The sequence below is a fragment of the Oryctolagus cuniculus genome, chromosome 12 (assembly GCF_964237555.1).
Source record: "Oryctolagus cuniculus chromosome 12, mOryCun1.1, whole genome shotgun sequence".
NCBI lineage: Eukaryota > Metazoa > Chordata > Mammalia > Lagomorpha > Leporidae > Oryctolagus > Oryctolagus cuniculus.
This window is the reverse complement of record NC_091443.1, coordinates 114,448,351-114,455,040: the sequence shown is the minus strand read 5'-3', so window position 1 is coordinate 114,455,040 and position 6,690 is coordinate 114,448,351.

Sequence of the window (6,690 nt, the reverse complement as noted above, 5' to 3'; positions counted from 1 at the left end):
CCCCAGTGGCCGCATTGGCTGGAGCTGCACTGATCCGAAGCCAGGAGCCAGGAGCTTCTTCCATGTCTCCCACATGGGTGCAGGGGCCCAAGCACTTGGGCCATCTTCTACTGCTTTCCCAGGCCATAGCAGAGAGCTCGATCAGAAGAGGAGCAGCCAGGACTACAACCAGAGCCCATGTGGGATGCCGGTGCCACAGGCAGAGGATTAATCTACTGCACCATAGCGCCAGCCCCTTAAAGTATGTGTTAATAAAAGCCTGATATAAAATCAACGGTAGGCAGCTTTATTTCTGTAATGTCCACTGACAAAGTGCTTAGCACTATATAGTGTACATTCAGAGTATTAACATATACATAAGAAATTCTACATTCATCCTGAGTTATTGCCTACCAGGGATAATAAATAGAACCTCTTTTCAATGAAAGATAAAAACATTTTACAGATTTATTTACTTATCTGAAAGTCAGAGTTACACAGTGGAAGGAGGGGCAGAGAGAGAGAGTCTTCCATCTGCTGGTTCATTTCCCAGATGGCTGCAACAGCCGGAGCCAGGAACTTCTGGGTCTCCCACATGATTGCAGGGGCCAAGGACTTGGACCATCAGAAAATGAAGTACTTCAGAACTGTCTCTAGCAAAATTATCTGTATTTATTGCAATCTTGTAGAGTAGGTGAAAGTCTAGTTCAGCTAGAAATGCCTGTATTATGCAGCTGTTAAAAAGCATTTTTTACAGATTTATTTTATTGATTTGAAAGGTAGAGTTAGAGAGAGGGAGAGAGAGAGAGAGAGAGAGAGAGATCTTCCATCTGGTGGTTCACTCCCCAAATAGCCACAATGGCCAGTGCTGGGCCAGACTGAAGCCAGAACCCAGGAACTTCATACAAGTCTCTCACGTGGGTGCAGGGGCCCAAGCACTTGGACCATCCTCTGCTGTCTTCTCAGGCACATTAGCAGGGAGCTGGATTGGAAGCAGAGCAACTAGGATTCAAACTGACAGTCATGTGGTATGCTGGTGTTGCAAGTGGCAGCTTAAATCCGCTATGCCACAACACCAGCCCCATTGAAGAAGGTTTTAAAATGGATCAGCCCTATATGAATTATTGGAAACATCTCAAAGATAAAATAAAAAAAAAACACACCACGGAGTAAAGCAGTGTAAAGAATATACATTTAGGAGGCAAATAGCTCCAAAGATTTATGTTATGCTTCCATATTTTAAGTACACAGCCAGCTACTAAATTTCCCAGCCTTTCTTACATCTAAAAAGACTGTTATATCCAAGGGCATATTTGCTGAGTGATCTGGTGACTTTGGGCCAGGTCATTAAGTTACAGTTTCATCTTTTCCTTCCATTCCTCCTGCAGCCACCCTGGTGAATGTGATGCTGAAGTAAACACTGAGATGCTAGACTATGGCAGACTCGTGCCCCTTAAGTCCACAGGGAAATCTGCCCATTGACCATCAGACGGCCATGCGAGTGCATAAATAAACTTTCATTGTGTGAAACTACTGAGACTTTGGGTTAAGTTACTACAGCAGCTGGCATTACCTTAACTGAGCAGTATGTTGCCACTTGAATCTATCTATGGAAAGGAATGTATCCACGTATGCTTCTGTATGCCTTGAATGTGGCTGAAGGAATTCCTAAGAAGGTGAGGATGGTGGTCTATTCTAAGGGTGGGCAGTGTTCATATTCAAATTATAACAACAAAAAAAAACCAAATTATGAAAACATGCTTTTCATGGTTTGCCTTTTATACCATGTTGTTGGATTGTAACATCTTCCCAAAAAATGAAGATAAATACTTGAACTTAGCAAGAAAGGAAATGGAGCAGGGGAGATATTAAAGGTATTGAAGGGATAGAGAATTCTGGAGAGGTAAGGAGGAAAGTAAGTCAAAGACATAGGTGGGTACTTATAAGTTAGGAGATAATACTGATCCTCTAGTGTGAAAGGTAGTGGAAATAGCAATTATATCGCCCACGAATAGAAAAAAATGCAAATGAAAAAATACTGAGACAAAATATTTCATCTATCAGATGGATAAAAACCCACACAAAAGTTCAATAATATATTATGTTGTCAAGGCTGTGAGGAAATAAGCACTCTCATATATCAGTGGGAGAAAGGGTAAAAAATCTAGTAAAATCTGCCAAGCATATCTTTGATTCATCAAATCCCCTCTGGTAATCTGCCCTAGAGCAAAATCTGCACAGGTCAAAAATAATAGAATTATACAAGGTATTTATTGTAGTATTGTTGGAGGAATACAAGATTCAAAATAAAATTCCAGTGGTAAGGGACTGGTTGAATAAATTATGAGCTTTCTCTCTCTCTCTCTCTCTCTCTCTCTCTCTCTCTCACACACACACACACACACACACACACACACACACACAAAATAGACCTGTATAAATGGTATGGAGAGATGTCCAGAATACATGAAAGTGGGGAGGGGGGAAACAAAGTGACATCAATGTGTTTGGTTTGTTACCTTTTGGAAGAAGAGTGGAGAAATAAAAATATATATTTGTATTTCCATATGTTTTTGTAAAGAAACTAGAAAGCAACTAATAAAACAGTTACCTGTTGGGATGAGTTTGTAGGAAATATGAAAATGGTAAGAGTGAGGGTAAGATTTTTTATTTTAAAAATGTATAATTGACTGTTTAAAATCTTTTCATTATATTATGTAACAGTTTCCATAATTATCAACACATGGTCCATCTATTTCCTCTATAACTCCATACCATACCCCTTCTCTAGATTATATTAAAATTGATCTAACGTTGTATTTGTCTTTCTGTGTCTGACTTATTTCACTTAACATAATCATTTCCAGTTCCATATGTTTTCACAAATGGCAATTTTTGGGGCTACCACTGTGGCATAGGGGGTAAAACTGCCACCTGCAGTGCAGGTATCCCATATGGGTGCAGGTTCAAGTCCTGGCTGCTCCACTTCCAATCCAGATCTCTGCTATGGCCTGGGAAAGCAGTAGATGGCCCAAGTTAACATTTTGCCATATTTGTTTTTTAGCATCCTCCCACTGTCTCTAATCCCTTTCATCCTTCCCTCCCCTCTCTCTCTGTAAATATATATGAATGTCCTGCAAAATATTTGTGGAAAATGTACATCATGAATAACATCATAAGCTTCAAAATTTTTGCACAGAAAATAAACTTGTCTTTTATTTCTGTTTTTGACAAACTTTTGAAGTACCATTATATACTGATGCTTTTTGACTAAATCTATGAAATGATACAAGCCAAATGTTGTTTTCTAGTTTTAATGTTTCTTTGTTAATTAGTTGGTGTTATGCTATGGGAAAAACTTTTCCTTCTCTCCTTTTAAAAAAACTGTATCAGTATGAACCTAGTGATTTCACATTATTTTAATGCCCTATTGTTCCCAAGGTTAGCCAGTAGAAGCCTCTTTGTTCCTCTGAATCTCCCCATTGTCATTTGATTATTTTCTTATTTTCTGGTATAATGAGATATTGCAGGCTTATTTTAAACATTTCTTGCCTTAGTCCTTCAAATATGCATTTTCTCTAAGGAATCTTAGTTTTGTTTAATGCTTGAAATCATGATCTAAGTACTGGGTATGCTTATTGTTCTCAGTTTAGGATTCTTCTTCGCCCGCTATTGACTTTTTAATCATGTGAACCTAGTGCTATTGTAAAAATCATGATTTAAAAAATTATACCTGGGGGTCAGGGTTTGCTGTGGCAAAATCTGCCTGCAGTGTTGGCATCCCATATTGAATCTGTTTTGAGTCCAGGCTGCTCCACTTTCCATCTGGCTCCCTGCTAATGTGCCTGGGAAAGCAGTGGAAGATGGCCCAAGTACTTGGGCCCCTACACCCATATGGGAGAACCAGAAGAAGCTTTAGTTTCCAGGCTTTGGCCTGGCACAGCTCCAGCCATTGCAGCCATTTGGGGATGGAAGATCTCTATCTGTCTTTTTATCTCTTCTTTGTATCTCTGCTTTTCAAATAAATAAATCTTTTTAAAACTTTATACCTGAAATCACATATAGATTATAAAGTCAAATGAATATGAAAATGTAGTATAGTGTCTGAAGAGGCAGTCTTTGGAGTTGAATGGCTTTAGGTTCAAGTTTACCACTATCACTTAGAGGTTTTGTAATTCATCTTATTCACCTGTTGATTGGTGACAAATATTTATACCTCACTGGATTGTTGTGAAGATTTTTTAAAATTTATTTATTTGAAAGTCTGAGTTACACAGAGAGAGAGAAAGAATGAGAGATAGAAAGTCTTCCATCTTCTGGTTCACTCTCCCAGATGGCTGCAACAGCCAGGGCTGGGTTGGACTGAAGCCAGGAACCAGATGCTTCTGGGTCTCCCACATGAGTGCAGGGGACCAATCACTTGAGCCATCCTCTGCTACTTTCCCAGGCAATTAGAGAGCAACTGGATCAGAAGTGGAGCAGCCAGGAGTTGAACCAGCACCCATGAGGGATGCCAGCATAGCAGGCATCAGCCTTACATTCTATGCCACAATGCCAGCCCCTGTTTTGAATAATTAATGAGATTTTAAACTAGTTACACATGATATACAGTTACATGTAACTATTGCTTTATGAATAACTATGTTTATACTTAATACATTACTGAATCTTATATTTAAGAAGTACTTATTGACTTGAATTCTAACTCCCTTAACTATGAGATATATTTGTAGTGAAAGATTTTTTTTACTGTTCCCTAATAGCATGAAAAAAATAGTCAAAAAACTCATAGAAATAGGGCCAAAAACAAATTGAAGTTGTGTTTCAGCTCCAGGGTGTTCTGAGTTGATAGAAAGTTGAGTTAACAATTCATAGATCGGACTTCTTAGCTATATATGGAAATGAAGAAACAGTCAGGAAAGTGAAGAGGCACCCGACAGAATGGGAAAAAATATTTGCAAACTATGCAACAGATAAAGGATTAATAACCAGAATCTACAAAGAGATCAAGAAACTCCACAACAACAAAACAAACAACCCACTTAAGAGATGAGTCAAGGACCTCAATAGATATTTTTCAAAAGAGGAAATCCAAATGGCCAACAGGCACATGAAAAAATATTCAGGATCATTAGCAATCAGGGAAATGCAAATCAAAACCACAATGAGGTTTCACCTCACCCCAATTAGAATGGCAAACATTCAGAAATCTACCAACAACAGATGCTGGCAAGGATGTGGGGGAAAAGGGCCACTAACCCATTGTTGCAGGGAATGCAAACTGGGAAAGCCACTATGGAAGTCAGTCTGGAGATTCCTCAGAAACCTGAATATAACCCTACCATACAACTCAGCCATCCCACTCCTGGGAATTTACCCAAAGGAAATTAAATTGGGAAACAAAAAAGCAGTCTGCATCTTAATGTTTATTGCAGCTCAATTCACAATAGCTAAGACCTGGAATCAACCTAAATTCCCATCAACAGTAGACTAGATAAAGAAATTATGGGACATGTACTCTATAGAATACTATACAGCAGTCAAAACAATGAAATCTGGTCATTTGCAACGAAATGGAGGAATCTGGAACACATCATGCTGAATGAAATAAGCCAGTTCCAAAGGGACAAACATCATATGTTCTCCCTGATCGGTGACAACTAACTGAGCACCTAAAAGGAAGCCTGTTGAAGTGAAATGGACACTTTGAGAAACAGTGACTTGATCAGCCCTTTTCCTGACTGTCGAGGAACAACTTATAATTTATCCCTTTTAGTATTTTTTTGTTCTACTTAAATCTATTGATTGATCTCTGTAATTCACACACAATTATTTTAAGGTATTGAAATTTAACTGAAAAATGATCTGTTAAATATAAGAGTGGGAATGAGAGAGGGAGGAGATGTACAATTTGGGACATGCTCAAGCTGACTTGCTCCAAATGGTAGAGTTAAAAATGTGCCAGGGGATTCCAATTCAATCCCATCAAGGTGGCATGTACCAATGCCATCTCACTAGTCCAAGTGATCAATTTCAGTTCACAACTGATCATAATGATAGGACTAAGAGTCAAAGGGATCAAGTAAAGAAGAGTAGTGTCTGTTAATACTAACTGATAGAATAAAAAAGGGAGAGAATGATCCAACATGGGAAGCAGGATACACAGCAGACTCATAGAATGGTGGATGTCCTAAACAGCACTCTGGCCTCAGAATCAGCCCTTAAGGCATTTGGATCTGGCTGAAGAGCCCATGAGAGTATTTTAGGTATGGAGAGCCAAGTCACTCTGGAAAAAAAAAAAACCTAAATGAAAGATCCGTGCAAGTGATATCCCAGTGGAAAGAACAGGTCATCAAAGAAGAAGGTACCTTTCTCTGAAGGGAGGAGAGATCTTCCACTTTGACAACAACCTTGTCTAAATAAGATCAGAGCCAGCAAACTCAAAAGGCCTCCATAGCCTTGGCAACTCATGACAAGAGCCTAGGGTGATTACTGACACCATAAACAAGAGTGTCAAATTGTTAAGTCAACAGCAGGAGTCACTGTGCACTTACTCCTCATGTAGGATCTCTGTCCTTAATGTGCTGTACATTGTGATTTAATGCTATAACTGGTACTTAAACAGTATTTTTCACTTCTCTTTCTATGTGGGTGCAAACTGTTGAAATCTTTACTTAATATATACTAAACTGATCTTCTGTATATAAAGAG